The 17,046-nt window shown below is 39.1% G+C and overlaps 1 long non-coding RNA gene across 3 annotated transcripts; it reads right to left on the bottom strand.

Annotated features, from left to right (window-relative positions):
• Window positions 1–2,144: 2,144 nt before the first annotated feature.
• Window positions 2,145–15,951, bottom strand: LOC105084129 (uncharacterized). 3 transcript variants are annotated; one of them, XR_012501013.1, is made up of 7 exons: window positions 15,473–15,951; window positions 14,657–14,775; window positions 13,602–13,711; window positions 8,497–10,280; window positions 4,114–4,322; window positions 3,345–3,482; window positions 2,145–2,651 (listed from the first exon to the last, which is right to left on the bottom strand). It is a non-coding gene; the product is annotated as an uncharacterized LOC105084129 (long non-coding RNA). The 3 variants fall into 3 exon arrangements; XR_012501011.1 differs by having other exon boundaries at window positions 3,345–4,322; XR_012501012.1 differs by lacking the exon at window positions 14,657–14,775 and having other exon boundaries at window positions 3,345–4,322.
• Window positions 15,952–17,046: the final 1,095 nt, after the last annotated feature.

Below are 17,046 nucleotides of genomic sequence, written 5' to 3'. Positions count from 1 at the left end.
AGAATGATGTTTTACTAAATATCAGGAAATCCCATGGCCCAGTCAAGCTGACACATAAATCAACCATCGCACCAGTTCAGTGTAAGAGAAAACAAGATTTAAAAATAAGAAGGAACAACTTTCATCAACCTTAGTACAGTAAAAACACAGTATTTTTCCTTAAAGTCATTTTATATGAGTAGTACATTCACATGGTTCAAAAATGAGAAAGTATTAAAAGGCATAATGAAAAGTCTTTGGCCCCTTCTTCCCCCCCTCCCCCACCATCCCCATTCTCACCAACACCTTTACCTTAAGTTTCTTATGCACCTTTCTTGACTTTTTAAAAATGATGCTTGCAAATATGAACATAGTCTTATTTTACCTAACATAAAAGGTAAAATATTTACTCATTATTCTGCAGTTCTTTTTTAACTTAATGTACTTTGGAGAGCTCTATTTTATCAGTACTTAGTTTACAAATAGCACTTTCAAGTTTGCATACTGCTTACAAGTGCGGTTTATTTTCTAGTGAGTTTCTCCAACCAGGAAGGAGTTGAACCTGGCAACTTCTTTTCCATTGTACCTCTGTTGGAGGCAATGAGAACAACGTGTAGGTTTATTGGAATAGATGGAGGAGAAGAAAACTAAACCATATATATATATATATATATATATATATATATATATATATAGCTTTTGCTCTAATGAGGGACAAAACACTTTCTGCCTGAAGCAACACGGTATTCAAAGATATCTGCAGTAGGGGCTTGGAAGCAGCTAGTGATCAAAAGATCTTGTATATTCATTCAACAAATATTTATTGACCCTTGCTCTTCCTAATGTAATAAATAGCTTCAGCAAAGATGTTTAAGAAATAACATTAAGTAAAAAAAAAAAGGATCAAAAAGTTTTTATAGGACGGTAATTCCTTTCAAAAATGTACACACACAGCATATGCATATAGATGTCCAAAAGTATATATACAATAAAATTTACTTAAAAGTGTTTATATCTTTGTAATGTGGAAATATATATATATGTTTCTTAGCCATGTTTTATATATTTTGACAGTTATCCTCTATAATAGTTATATATTTAAAAAAGGGGGAAAAGTAAATTCAGAAATAAAGAGTGAAAAAAAACTAGTAATCAATCCTGGGGGTCTTTATACCAAAGATATATCCAGCACAATTGGGGAGGATGAAGTAAATTATGAAATACTTACTGTAAAACTTTAGATTCTCTTACCCTGACAGCTTAAGGTTGATGCTCATAGTTCCTTACCTGGCATAGAAGTCATCTGACCTACAGTCCATATTCAGTATTAGTGATGAGGAAAATCAAAACAATTAACATTCTGGTTTATTACTAAGACTCTATGAACTTAATTATATTGATAAAATTCCTCTGAAAGTGGCCACTCTCTGGTAAAAAGATAAATTTGCTCTCCAAAGGCAGTGGAGTATAGTAGTTCAGAATAAGGACTCTGGAGCAGGCTGCCTAGATCCAAATGAGTCTACCCCTGACCTGAGACCTTTGAAAGGGAAAAGTGCATGGACATGTGGACACTGGAGCCCAATAATCTTGTCTCCAAATTTTGACTTTCTTACTCTCTCTGAGCCACAATGTCTTCATTATTAAAATGGAGGTAACAATCCCTACCCCACGGAGGAGCTGGGAACAGACAGACAGACAGACAGACAGACGCACACACACACACACACACACACACACACACACACACACACACACACACACACACACACACACAGAGTATGTAGCCTGTATAATGCCTGGTAACAGTAAGTGCTCAATAAATATTATTTCCTTTGCCCCTTAAAAGAAAACCATTCTCTTCCTTTATAAGCTGTCCTTAATGAAAATGTTCCTAATTTATTTAGCTTTTCAAATATTCTAGACATTCATTTCTCACTTATCTAAAAACTCTGTATCATCTCATCAACACTTTTATCAATCAAACATCTGTGTTAGACATTCTCAATAAAATAGGCAACATTTCAGCCTATCGTCTTGGGAATTCTGGCAACATTAGATGACCAGACACCAGAGTGAGGAAGACCTCCCCACCAAACATATAGACTGTACCCACCAGCAACATTTGCTGCAATACCACTGCGGGAAAAAATTACCAGTCACAACACTCCCAGAGGGAAGAGGATTTTTATCAAAACAAACCTCACAGATGGGGAAGGAGCTTTGTTATGGACAACAAAATATCCCTGCAGAATAGGAAGCCCCCGAAGGGTATATTTGTAGAGATAATGGAGAACAGGCACCTATGTAATAATTTAGGAGCCAAAACAAAAGACTGCCTACCTGCTTCTCCTTCACACACACAAATCTACCCCTCTGCACTTTTCTCTGCCATGAAACACACCTATGGTCCTGGGCTCTAGAAAGATAAATGATCAGAACAAAGGGAAGAAGTCAGTTCTTTCGAGAATCAATGTCATTGCTTTTGGAATAAATGCGAGTGGCTAAGGAATCCCCAGTTATGGGTGGAGAGTCCGCTTCATTGTGTCCACTCTTTCTGCTTGGTTTGGGGCTCAGTTTGATCTCTTCTGATGAGATGGTATCCATGTGGCTCAGCTGAGGTTTTAAAACCCCAACAGCTCCAAAACACCGGGAATTGTGACGGCAGAGGGCTCCTAGGGAAAAAACTATACTGATGATTCAAGTGAGGACAATCTCTAATTTTCAAAAAGTTTAACAAGGCCCAGGGACTGACATGTGCATCACCCATATGAATTCTTATTATCACCCTGTAACACATGGTCCAAGCTGGCTTCCTGGGTGTGCAACTAGGGTAGTTGATGATCTTGCACTCAAAAGAGCCTCATACTAGGATTTGTGTTCTGCTATCATCATCTTGAAATTGTTAGCAATTTTTGAACAAGAGACATCACATTTTTATTTTGCACTGGGCCTCAGAGATTATGTAAGTGGTCTTACACAGTGTCTTCTATTTTCTGTTGTCAAGAAAAGCAAATAATTCTTTCCCATACTCTGCATTCTACCCCTAGTTGAAGATATATTTGAAGCCAAGAGATTGCTTCTGAATCCTGTTTTAGAGTTTATATTGCAAAACTGAAGTCCAGAAGGAAATTAATTTTAAAAATATTTTTTAAAATAAGTCACTGGACAATAGAAAAAAGTCATGGGTGAGCATAAGGGACACTTATGCCCAAAAGCCAAAGAAGAAAAAAAGTTTAGATGATTGACTTCCACATATTTGAGACTGTTAGAGTAAAAGAAAAGGAAGATCAAAGAAATAAACTTAATCTGGTTCCTAGGAGGTTAGCTCACCTTCTACAACCTCACAGAACCCCATGATCACTCACCAGATAGCAGAAATAAGGAAGAGCTGGATAAATTTATGACATAAGGAAGCTTATAGGTGACTTTTGGTGGATCAGGTTCCCGACTCACTTCCAAAATTTGCATATAGTGCATAAGTAAGGAGAGGGACACCAAAGTACCTGTCAACTCAAAAAAGGGAAAAGTGATGGATCTTTTGATTAGCCTATCCCAATACTTAAGGGTTTTAGTCCAGTATCATGATCAATGAACCAAAATTATTTCATTATCACTGCCCCTCATTCTCCTTTTCCCTTTGAGACCATTTTCTCCTTGATTGTTCTTTTCCTATGCATCCTCCTGAAAATTTTCTAGGAACTAATTTCACTAAAATTCCACCCTAACCCCAACGCCAAGACATTCAAAATTCACTTCAGAAATGAAGACAAAATGAAGACAATGAAGACAAAAGCCCAGGAAAGATACTGTTTCTGGGTCTTAGGGAACAACTGAGGGAATGTCACCAATAAAAGGCTCAAGCAGAGCGAGAGGAGAAGGGCGCTGATTATGAAAATTCCACCCAGTATGAAGTAGGCTAAATCAGGGAAGAATGACAGAAAGAGAGAGAATGATAACGACCTTCTTTTTTAGGGCCTACCCTCTGGTTTTCAGAGGCTCCAGTTCTAAAGACAGCATAGTAAATGTTGGTAGGTGTCAGCGAGAAGGAGTGGTCCTGAGGGAGACGGGGCAGTGAGCACTGAGGCTGCAGGTTGGTAATGACATGTAGCCCTCCCTTTTTAAACAAGGTCTTACTTGGTTTGTGTTTGAGCATCCAACACATTTTCTTACTGGTACAGTTGGTGAAAAGTGCACTGACAAGAACATTTGGCTCGCCAGGCAGTTCTATTTCTACCCAAGAAGAGAGGAGGAAAGACCCCCTGGGTGGCAGCCAGGAAATCACAGGTGAGGATCATGGCCCTGTTCAGTTTCTTCATCCTAAACCATCTATGGAGAGGCATCACCTAAGAAAGGGAAGAGGAAGGGAGGAATTACCTCAAACCCTCTATATTTACTTCTCATCCCTCAAAAACAATCCCTAATGATCCCTCATTCTTAAAACTCCCTTAAATCTTCCATTCTATCTCCAACATCCCCTCTGTAGTTCAACTCCTTATTCATTTAACAAATAGTGCATGCCCATACTATGTCATGCCTAAAGTTCTAACCTATCTCCCAGACTCCAGTTATGACCCTCACCACTCCAGATTTCAGATTAACAGCCCCTCCCCCAAATGCTTTATCAGGCCCTTCCTGATCGGAAGCCCCCTAATATGTCCATGATTACATCTAATGTAATCCTTTGGGTGACAGCCAAGCCCTTTCTTAATCTTGCCTCAACCTATCTTCTCAACATTCTCTCTACCTACCCTTCTTCAAAAATTCAGTGCTCTTCCCCCACTCCCCCCCCCCCCAATTTGTCATACTGTTTCCCAAATTCCATATAGTCAAGATCTCCTGGAATGGGCTCCATTTAAACCTTTTATCCCATTGTCCACTAAGTACCATTCACACATCCCTCACTCATTCAGCAAATGAACATGTCTTGAGCACCTCCTGTGTGCACAGTGCCTACACTGTTCTGGGTGCCTGATACTGGTTTGCAGAAAAATATGATTATATGTGGAGATATCCCTAAAGTGGTACAACCCCTTGTCAGTGCTCATCCTATCTACTAGGTCCTCCCTCCTCCCTCTTCCCATCAGCTGGTATAAATCCATCCTTCAAGGCCCAAGCTTGGGTTGGAAACATACCCACTCAGACTGTCCAAACTGTGTTCACCTTGTGTGAACATACATGACAATGACTGACTGCCTGACTTCATATTCAATCACGTATCACTTTCATATATTTATTTATCTTTTCCTCTCTGAATGTTTTGACTTCCAAGATGAAATGTTCTGAGGACTTCTTTTTAACATCCATAGCACATAGGACAATGCTTTTTACTAAAAAAAATATAGCAATTTTTAACCAAAAAAATAGAAAAATAAGGATAACAATAGCATCTTTATTGGTCTTCCTCCCTTTCCATATAACTTCATTGATGAGAGAGGCAGTTCTGAGGTCCCGGGCCAGTATACCGTTCTTATATCACACACTTTCCATTACAGTTTATTTCTGTTCGCATCTCATTACTTTTTTCTTATCTTCCTGGTCTGTCTTCTTTTGAGCCTATTGTCTTTGCATTTTTATCCTTTCTCCCTCTTTGTTTTTCCATTAAGTTAACCCCACCACATACAGTTACACACACACATTCTTTTTTTCTCTCAATTCTCTGTGCTCTTACCCAGCGAGGCTCAATCCTGGTCTCCTCCCTAGCATTCATTCAGCAAATATTTAATGACCATGCCTATTATGTGCCAGGCTCAGCTCTAGGCACTGGGGGTTCAGTACTTAATAAGTTAAATAAAGTCCCCATTCTCATAGTACTTGCATTCTTATTGGAATAGATAGAAAATAGTCAAATAGAGAACAATTAAGCAGGCTGGACATAGGATGGAGAGGTGGCACAGTGTTACTTTTATATAGGATGGTCAGAAAAAAATCTAATTATATGGCATCTGAGCAGAGAGATAAGAAAATTAAAAAATGAACTGAGCAGGTATTTGAAAGGACCACATCCAAAGGCTTAGAGGTTGGAGAAGGCAAGCAAGGAGGACAGTATAGCAACTGGAGTAGAGTGAGAGGGGCGAGGTCAGAGAGGAGGTGGGGGGGCAGACTGCATAGGATCCAGTAGGTAATGATACAGAATTTGGTTTTGTTCTGCGAAGCTACTGGAGGGTTTGAGCAGAGACATGACATGATCAGACTCACATTTCTATGGATTCTTTCAGTTTCTATATTAGGATTAGACTATTGGACGAGGGTTTAAGCAGGGAACTTAGTAAGTTATTGTGATAATGATATAATATGAGATGATGGTGGTTTTGGCCATGGTCCTAATAATGGAGGCCATTAGAAGTATCACATTCTGGGTTCACTTCGCAGGAAGAACCATTGCACTTGATGATGGATTAGACATGGGATATGAGAGAAACAGGAGTCAGGGATGGCCTCAAGGTTTTTGGATCTAGATCTGTAAACACTGAGTTTCTCTTTACTGATATGGGTAAGACCAAGTTGGATGTGCAAAGCAGTGAAAAGCAGTTTGATTTTAGACATCCCGCATTTGAGATGCCTGTTAGATATCTGAAGATGTTAAGTAATTATATATATTAGCATGGACTGCAGGGAGAAGGTTCAGACTAGAGACACAGGGATTTAAGTCTGAGAAACATCTACAATACACGGGAATTAAAACCACTGAGAGTAAATGAGATCAACCTGGGTATAAATATGGCCAAAGGAGAGACGTAATCCTAGGACTGATCTCTAAGGCTTTCCAGCATTTAGAGGCCTAGAAATGAGAAGTACCCAACAAAGAGGACAAAGTTGCCAATGAAATAGGAAGAGACTAGATGAGAGTGATGTCCCAGAAGCGAAGAGAAGAAAATGCTTCATCAGGAGGAAGTATCTAACTATGTCAAATGCTATTCATAAGACAAGTAAGGTAAGGAATGAGACTGATCCCTGATTCAGCAAGGAGGAGGTCATTATGACCTTGAAAAAAGCTGTTTATAGAGTGGAATGATAGGAACAAAAGACTGACTAGAGGGAGGGTTTAAGAACAGACTGAGAAGAAATGGGGATAATGACAGCAGACAACTCTTTGAAGAAGAACTTTCAGAAAAAGGAAAGAATCTGCAGCTAGAAGCAAATGTGGGGTCAAAAGGTCCTTTGATTTTTAACATGCAAGAAGGAAATATTGGTAACTTGGATGAGAGAAGGCAGTATTCCCGGGGCAGGCTATAGATAAAATGAGCAAATCATCCATAGTAATTAGGAAGAAAGGCAGAATAAAAAGTTGATGAGATAGAATATGTGGGAAATGTGTTCTAGTTGCTTCTATTTTCTCAAAGGAATGGAAAGCAAGGTCATGGTTGAGGTGAACATGGGGGAGGAGGTAGTGAAGATCTGTGAAGAGAGAGCTGCAAACTAGCTATCTAGAAGAGTGGCCTGGGGAATTGTGTGGGATTACAGAAAAGCACTAGGGGTCCACTCAAAGTTAATGGTCATGAACTTACAGCTGGACAAGTTAGCCTGGTGTGTCTTTTTCTCCAGTTTCATTCACCTGTATGAATACAGGCAATGAATAGAAATGTGGATTTTTACAAGGGTTAGAATTCCACAGAACAAGTATGATGGAGCAAGTGGGTTGACAGGATATGCAAGAGAGTAACTATAATGGTGAACTATGGATCATAGTCTGGGTAAGGAGGGAAGCAAAGACAGAAGAAGGGTGGTGGACAAGACAGTATAAAATGGACCACATATGCCAGTGGTGTTAAAATGTTGTTAGAGTTGAAGTCTTGGAGGTAATGAGCTGGAAGGACAGAGGTGACAAGCAGAATGAGATGTTTGAGGCTGAATTATGGAGTGGGCATGATAAGATCTAAAGCAGTTTTTATAACCTGTAGCTCTCACAGCAGACAGACATTAGTACAAGGACTGAGAAATAATTTGGAGGTCACAACCAGCTTTTGGACTTTGTCTATTATTTATTTGGAATTAAAAAAATATATTTATGTATAAGTGAACATATATTTGTTACTAACTTCATATTTCTTACTTATATGTAGCAAAGGAAAGTAGTGGATTTAAAAACTTTCAGTTAAAAATACACATACATACACAAATGCATGTATAGAGAGTCCGGATGTAAAATGTATGACTGCGAACTGAAGTCAAAGAAGTTGGAAGACTCTGGTCTAAGTTTTGACCACATGAGAGGGCTGCTAGGAAGTAATGGAAAACAAGATCACTGGATGAGAGATGAGGGAAGGTCAGAGTACTGGAAAGATTGTCTTCCTGGATACTAAAATCACCAAGTATCATGATAGGGGAAGTATTGGGGAGTGACTTGTGACCTACGAGCTTAAATTTTCAAGGAATTACCCCAAGAGTCTGTAGATGATAGCAAAAATAAGGGGAAGCAGTGGTGAAGTATGAGAGAAAAGCTTCAACACCAGGAGTTTTTAGGGAGGAGGGAGAACAATCTGGAAGAGCCAATGAGGAGCAAGAGAAAAACCTACTCACCTGCACGCCCAGTGGTGAAAAAGATAGGGAAGAAAAACCAGCTACCAGTAAGAAGGGCTGCAAAGGAAGCAGAGTCAGTGGGAGAGGATTAGATTTTGCTACAGCAAGAATGTTGAAAGGAATAGTCAAAGAGATGGAGAATACAGGCAATTTATTCTGCCTGCTCATTGGTGGGACCAGTTAGTGAGATCATAAACGTGGGAAAACCCTTCCAGTACTGGTCCTACTACTACGACTTAATGTGTGTCTTTGAGCATGGCAAATGTGTTCTCAGCCAGCTATGGCACTCAACACAAAGCCATTCTTTGTTTGCAGCTCCTTTTTTTGCTCCAGAATTAGGAGGAATCCCTATGCTCAGAAACAAAGTCCCGAGGTGACCAAAAGAGATGTCAGGGTTACAACCAGCAAGAGGTTGACAGATTCTGGGCTTGGAGATGGGGGAGAATCAGGGGAGAGTGTAATGATGTTAGAGTATGGGAAAGACTTCTGGGTTCCCTGGGATTTGGGCAGGAGGATAGCATTATAGGCCATGCCCTCTGCCACATTCCCTCTCCCATTCATCTCATTAAGGGATGAATTTGCAATTCAATTTTAGTTTGTATATCTACTAACTTATCAAAAATATACAATATGTTCACAATGATATGATCTAATAAAAGTGGCAGTAACTTAATGCAGAAAACTGTTAACTCTTAAAGCAATATGGTCACTAGAAAAATAGTTTAATTAAGTTCAGTGTTTATACTTTTTTGTTGTAGAGAAGTACAACAGGGTAGATCAAAAACAGCTATGTTACAATAGAATGTATTTTTGTAGGGTAGGGGAATGAAAATACAAGTTCAAACACAAGAGGATGTAAAATTTCAAATGTTAAAGAAAATTTATTGTTTTAAATAGATGATAGTTTATCCTAAAAAATAATCCCAGTGGTATTTAGATTCACTTAGAAGAGTGATGGAACACATTTTAAAAGTCACAATTAATAATGTACTGGAAATCATATTCTTTACAACTGCTTGAACTTACGATGTGAAATTTTTAGATATCAATCTAAAAATGTACAAAGGGGTAGATAATCTTTCAAAAGGATATGCTTTCAAATCTTGAAGACTACCACCCTACAGCAGAGCTTCACATGTGATGTAACACAGTGGTTACAAACAGACTTAGGAGTTAAGTCTTTCTAGTGGTATGACATTGGATAAGTGACTTAAGTTCAGCTGTCTACCTATCTGTAAAATGGGGACAGTAAAAATACCCTGTCTCTAGAGATAAAGTTGTCTAACTTCCGCGTACGGGTTTGTTAAAATACAGACCACTGGGCCCCAGTCCCAGAGATTCTGCTTTGGCAGATCTGGGGTCAGGCCCCCAAATTTGCATTTCTAACAAGTTTCCAGGTGATGTTAATGCTGCTGGCTCAGGGACCACACTTTGAGAACCTTTGGCCTAGCTCATAAAATCATTGTGAGGATTAGAAAGTTAGTATATAAAAGTGCTTAGAACTCCACTGGCCCACAACAGGTGCTAAAACATATTAGCCAGTATCAGCAGTTAGGATCGGATTCACTGCAAAAGAAGACTCTGCTCCAGTGGGTTAAATAGAAAGGAGTTAGTATACGTCATTTAACACGAGGACCTGAGGTAAATCATCCAGGGCTGGCACCACTGCTCAAGAATGTCACGCAGTTCCCAGGCTCCTTCGGTTTTCTTTTCTCAGTTTTCTTTGTTCTGTGGTTTTCAGCATCATAAATCCATAATAGCTGCTGTTCCTCCAGGAATCTTGTCTGAATTCCAGATAGAAGAGAGAAGATCAAAGAAGTACAGGGTCAAGAGTTGATGGAACAGAGGGGAGGGTACAGCTCAGTAGTAGAGCACGTGCTTAGCATGCATGAGGTCCTGGGTTTAATCCTCAGTACCCCATTAAAAAATAAATAAACCTAATTACCCACCCCCACAAAAAAAGCTGATGGAGCATGCCACAAGTCACAGCCCCTCCTTCTGGAAAAATGTTTCTAGAAGCTCCCCATAAGCAACTTTCACTTAAATCTCAATGGTCAGACCCAGGCCACATGCCACCCCAACTACAAGGGAGAAGGGAAGGGAAGAATTTTGGCTCTCTAGCTATCATGATGGAGGTAATCAAAGGAGAAAGGAGTTTGGGATGAAAAGTATACAACATCTGCAGAAACTCATGCAAAATATCAAGTGTATGTGTATTTTTCTAAGGAGTCAATCCATAGCTTTCACCAGATTTTCAAAGATCAAAAAACTGGCTCTCAAGCCCACACTTCTTGACTCAAGCATCCAAATATTTTAACAAAAGGGATATTCACTCCCCTGCACACCCCATCTCAGACATCACATGAAATTATAAAACCTGACAGCATGGTTGCATTAATTTCTGTCTCTTTTCCTTTTTTAAAGATTCTACTAAACCTGTAAATGCTGCTTATATTATTTAAATACTTGTTTATAAGTAGTCCTACGGGGTACATTTTATGTGTGTATGTGTTTTAATGTGACTTCCCAAATAGAGCATATACTTCTTTAAAAAACGTGTCTTCATATATTTTCTTCCTGTTACATTTGTATAAAGTTGGGGAACAAGGGGTATTAACTTAGGAGTTAAGTTCTTCTGTTCTTTATTTCAGGCTGGCATTAATAACTGGAGATTTGGGTTCCCTGACAGTAGAAACTGAATGGATATTTAAAGAAGGGAGGCAGGACTGGATTTATTCCCTTTCTGAGTGTTTAAAAGATTGCTTAATTTAGGAGTATAACCTAAATCCTGAAGGATTTGCATTCTTCAACATATCACTTCCATTTAATTGGAAGAAAGAAGGCTTATCTACGGAAATGTTTACTGGGATCATCTAGAATGTCATCTTGTTCCTAAAAACCTTAGATCAAAAGTACTAATTCTAAAGTTTCAGCTGATCAGTGTATATAATGGGTTAGGGAATGAATTCTGAAATTATTAAAATGTTAACAGTGAGAAACTTTAAAGGTATTTTTAAATGACACATCGCTTCATATTCCGGGAAAAGTGAACTTAGGAAGTTAATATTTGCTAGAAGGCTCACTGCCTACCAGCAGATGAGTCCGAGTTTGGTAGAAAGCACGTTATCACTTACAAACTGGCCAAGAGGATGTTCCAATGTGTAGAGAACAAGTGATTTACAAGAAACAAGGGACACTTTTTAAATAATGAGCTGACAACTTATAAAAGTTAGCCTTCATATAAAATTCAGTTTAGTTTTATCCTAACAATGTTACGTTAACATAGTTTTGTACCAAGCTTTTTGTATTAAATCATTTTTATTTTTTAATATTGAACTCAAGCTTTCTTTTGCAGTTGAGATATCCTGACTCTCAATTAGCAGACGTACTAGTTCCCTTATCTTGGACTTACCCTATTTATGGTTTAAAAATTTTTTGAAAAGGTAAATTTCCACTTTCTAGGCTCTTTAATGAGAAATACAAATTTCTTGAAAGTTGAAAATCCACTGACCAAATTCATAGTCTCAACTTTGAGCATCCCTGCTTTAACTATCAGAACAGAGCAGCAGTTGGCAAATTTGTTTGGGGTTGTCCTAAAACCATGTTAAATGTTAACATGAATGGTTTCCCTAAATATGAATTCCTGGTGTCAGATGAGATGTGAACTCTGGTCTGATACTTTTTCAACTATTCATATACACAAACTCCCTTATTAGGTATTATGGGTTGAACTGTGTTCCCCACCAAATTCAAACATTGAAGTCTTAACCCTCAGTACCTCAGAATGTGACCTTTATTTGGAGAAAGGTTTTTAAAGAAGCAAAATGGGGAAAGGTTAAAGTGAGGTCATTAGAACGGGCCCTAATCCAATATGACTGGTGTCCTTATAGGAAAAGGGAAGGTGAACACAGTGACACACACAGAGGGAAGATGACGTGAAGAGACATAGGGAAAGAATCTACAAGCTGAGAGAGGCCTGAAACAGATATTTCCCTCACGGCCCTCGGAAGGCATCAACCCTGTTGACACTTTGATTTTGGCCTTCCAGCCTCCAGAACTGTGAGACAATGCATTTCTGTTCTTTAAGGCCCCAGTCTGTGCTACTCTGTAAAGACAGCCCTAGCAGATTAGTAGGGCAGGGATTCTCCCATATTGTACAAAAGTTTTCTCTCATTCCTCACATCCAAAGACCGCTTCCTTCTTTCTCCATGCGAGGACACTGTTACACAAGAAAGAGCTGTGGCTGAAAATGTTCCCACATTTTACAAACTTAAAAACCTTTTCCTAAATACGTGGCCCCTCTGATGTCAGAATCTCCCAAATTTTAGCTTAACACAGACTGCGACCACAAGTGTTGTGGACAACTTTCATTCCGTCATGTTGCTTAAAAGGAAGTTGCTTGGTCACAATATTTTCTTTCTCTTTCCTATAGGCTGTGATTCAGTTTTGCCCTCATGAACAAGGACAGTGCTCTGGAGATTTCAAAGCAGCAAGAAAAGCACAGGCCACCGGAGAAGTTTTTGAAGAAGTCTCCTGGCTTGCCTTTCAGCAAGACATTCACATGATAAATACATTTTCTACCCTGCTTAAAGCACTGTTACTTGTTCTTTGGGGTACTAATCATATAAATAACCTAACTAATATACAGGGAAAAAAAGAGAATAAGGACTGTTAACTGAGGAAGTGGCCAAAGTTGATACACACTTACCTAGATTATTTCAAGAGTCTCTTAACTGATTTTACTGCTTTGGGTTTTGCCCCTGTCCAACACATTCTCCACATTCTGAGTATAATCTTTCTAATATATAAATCTGGTTATACTACCTTCTCATTTAAAACCACTGCCTAGAGTGGTACTGTCCAATATGGTGGCCACTAGCCATATGGACATAATAAATTAATAAAAATTCAATAAAATAAACTCAACAGTACTAGCTACACTGCAAATGTTCAATAGCCCCAGGTAACCAGAGACTACCATGGTGGACAACACAGATACAGGACATTCCCACCATAATGCAAAGTTCTACTGAATGGCATTGGGCTATAAGATGCACATCTAAGACCCCCTGCATAATCTGTTAAGCTCTTTCTCTGCGACTTACCTGATGTTGCTATACACTTCAGCAAAGAACAATAGGCTATTTCTTAGATCTGCTTTTTTTTTTTTTTTAACAATCTCGCTGTCTGGGAATTCTCTCTCCACCATGTCCATCTGGAAAACAAGAATTCATTTTTTGTGTTACTTCTCTACACACACATACCCAAAAAAGCCAGGAGAAATGAACATGATTCAAGACTTATTTCTGAACATATCTTCTTTTCTGCTATCCCTGAAAAGAATGGCTGATCCAAGAAGTTCTTCAATTTAAAAAAATCACAACTTTACCCAAAAAACACCTGATTAAAAAATGGAAAAAAAAACTTGAAGAAATATTTCTCCAAAGAAGATATATAAATGGCCAATAAGCACACAAAAAGATGATCGACATCACTAGTCATTAGGCATATGCAAATCAAACCCGCAATGATATCACCTCACATCCCTTAGGATGGCTACAAAAAACCCAGAAAATAACAAGTGTTGGCAAGGAGGAGGAGAAACTGAAATCCTTGTACACTGCTGGTGGAATTGTAAAATGGGGGAGCCGCTATGGAAAACAGTATGGAGATTTCTCAAAAAACTGAAAGTAGAATTGTATGATCCAGCCGCTCCACTTCTGAGTGTGTATGCCCCAAAGAACTGAAAGCAGGGTCTTGTAGAAATATTTGTACACCCATGTGCAATAGCAGCATTATTCACAATAGTTAAAAGGTGGAAGCAATCCAAGTGCCCATCAATGAATAAATGGATATGTAAAATGTGGTATATACATACAATGGAATAATAGTCAGCCTTAAAAAGAAAGGAAATTCTGACATATGCCACAACATGAATGAGGCCTAATTTATCCTCAACCACATCCTCAAACATCCCTGATTCTCAAACCATATAATGATCCTGCTTTTCTAAGGACAAGACCACAGATATATATAAGAAATGTAGAGAAGATCTATAAAAAGGTATTTATGCTGATATAAATAAGGCTGGAGTGAGTTGCAAACAAGGAGGAAGGATACAGGGTAAAATGGTAGTTGGTTAAGAAAAAAACACACCTACCAGGAGCTACTGAGCAAGAAACATTTACTTGTAGCAGACTCGGTGCTGTGTCTGAGAGGATGCATGTGACCAGGACATTGCTAGGCAGTCTCCAGCCAGAGTGAGGGAGCTGGGGCCAGCTGCCATGAAGAGAATAACTTTGTTTTATTAAATAACTAATAACTTTTTTTTTTCCTCACAGAAAAGACACTAGAATTCTATTACTGAGCTCCTGGCAGTGTGGGAAAATCCTTCTATGGATTTTATTTTTGTTGAAGGAAAAAAATATGCTGAGTTCCTCAGATTAGACAAGGATAAAACGAGAAGTCTCTTCTACTCGTTGCTTGTTTTATCCAAGTTTTGGACTCAGTACCTTGTTGGTAAATTTCAGTCGGAGAGCCTGCACACACAAAGTAAGTGCCAGTTCGGCCACAGTGCCTCGACTGGGCAGCGTCAGAAGGATGGTTTCTGCCCAGAATAAAAGGTGAGCTTCACCTCTTGGATCTGACAGTAGTCCAGTGGTTGTTACCACCCGACTGCGCACTAGCATTCTCTAGAAAATTTAAAAGCGCTCAGGCTGTGGAGATGCACTGCTCTTGTCTGAACTAAATCCACTCTCACCCCCATCATAACATTATACATCTCATATTTACTTGATGCCCAGAATTATCAAACAGTGCACTCAACACAGTCACATTTCTGCCTTCCGGGTAACGGTTTTCCACAAGATATTATCAACCAGAGCGCGTGGACTCTCCAGAACCTGTCGCTCAAGAGCCGGAATCCCTCCCTGCTTTCATCCGCCCCTCCCAACCACATCCATGAGCAGAGACCTACCGCCTGCTGTCGTCCACGAGGCCAGTCGGCTTCCGATGGACCCTGTCAGGTGAGGAGTATCCAGGTCTGTGCCTCTGCTCCGTGGCCAGGTGGGTCTCCGCACAGTCATCCACTCGGTTCAGCTCCAGAATCCGCGTAGGTTGCGTTGGGGTCAAAAGGCGAAACGCCAGAACTTACTTGCCTTCATTCTCCACACTCCCCATCACCTACGGATTTTTGCAATCTGCTGCTTCTTCCTAGCAAGCCACCTGGGGGCCACCTCTAGAACCAGACTTAGGTTTCTCGACATTTGAAGTCCCACCTTTGTCAGCTTGGAGGCTCCGAAGACTGACCCTTCTCTAGCCACCTGGAAGCATCAGGCGGTCCTGCTTGGGGACAGGATTCAGGGTGTCGGTTCCCGAGCTCGCGGAAGAAAACAAGACGGTGAACACTTAGGCCTCTGGGGTGGAATAACGAGACAGGATTGTTTACAGCCTCTGACGTTATTTCCAGGTCCGCTCTAGGAACCTGGGAGGTTTCTGAGTCTCTGTGGTTATTTCTTGCTGTTAATGCTCCACGTGACTTTAATCTCTCCTCGGCTCTACCTTCTAAGTGGACCTGGAAGGGTTTATGTTTGAAAGAGAAATTATTTGGGAAAACTTCAAAAGCATATATGCAAAGATAGAATAGTACAATGAATTCTATGTACATATCTCACATCTTCAACAATTATCAGCTCATGGCAATATTACTAACCTATAACCAATCCTCATTCCTCCCAACGCATTGTTTGAAGTGAATATCAGACACGTGGCATTGATCCATTTAGCACAGCCTAGACTAAGGTGAGGCGAGTTAGGCATTTGCACAAAATTTAGGAGGCTGCCAAAAAGCTTAGCAAAAGAGACAAAAAATATTTTAAAGCAACATTAAAAAAAATAAAAATTAATGCTGACAGGGACATCATGCTGTACACCAGAAATTGACACATTGTAAGTGACTATACTTAAATTCAAAAAAGAATTTAAAAATTAATTCAAAAATCCGTAATGAATATAATATAAAAATTTTAAATAGTATTACTGAGTTTCCCTTTTGCCTCAAGCTTCTATAGGACTGACACAGGACTAAGTATCTCTAAAATGTAAGGACCTTTTTGAAAAACATAATCACAGTATCGTTATCACATCTAAAAATAACAAAAATAAAAGCATCAAGTATCCAATCGTTCAAATTTTGCCAATTTTAGATATTTTATAAATATATTCTATAATATATATTATGACAATCATATATAAGACATATATTATATATACACTTTTAAAAAACAATTCATAGGATATATGTCTTAAGTTTTTTAAATCAATAATGTCTCTCTTTTCCCTTTTAATATATTTTTAGAAGAAACCCGAGGCTTTCTACAGTCTGGATTTTGTCTCCCAGGGACTTTTAACTCAAGTCACTTCCTCCAGTATAGAGAAGGAAAAATAATCTTTCCTTCTGCCCTTCTAAGTTCTCAGCTAGGGCCCCTGTAACAAAAGACAGATTAAGAAAAAAATATACAAATTTATTTGTTTTATGTGATATGGGAGCCC

This window comes from Camelus bactrianus, chromosome 20 (genome assembly GCF_048773025.1).
Source record: "Camelus bactrianus isolate YW-2024 breed Bactrian camel chromosome 20, ASM4877302v1, whole genome shotgun sequence".
Lineage (NCBI taxonomy): Eukaryota > Metazoa > Chordata > Mammalia > Artiodactyla > Camelidae > Camelus > Camelus bactrianus.
The sequence above is the reverse complement of the archived record's forward strand: the minus strand, read 5'-3'. Positions and strand labels throughout refer to the sequence as shown.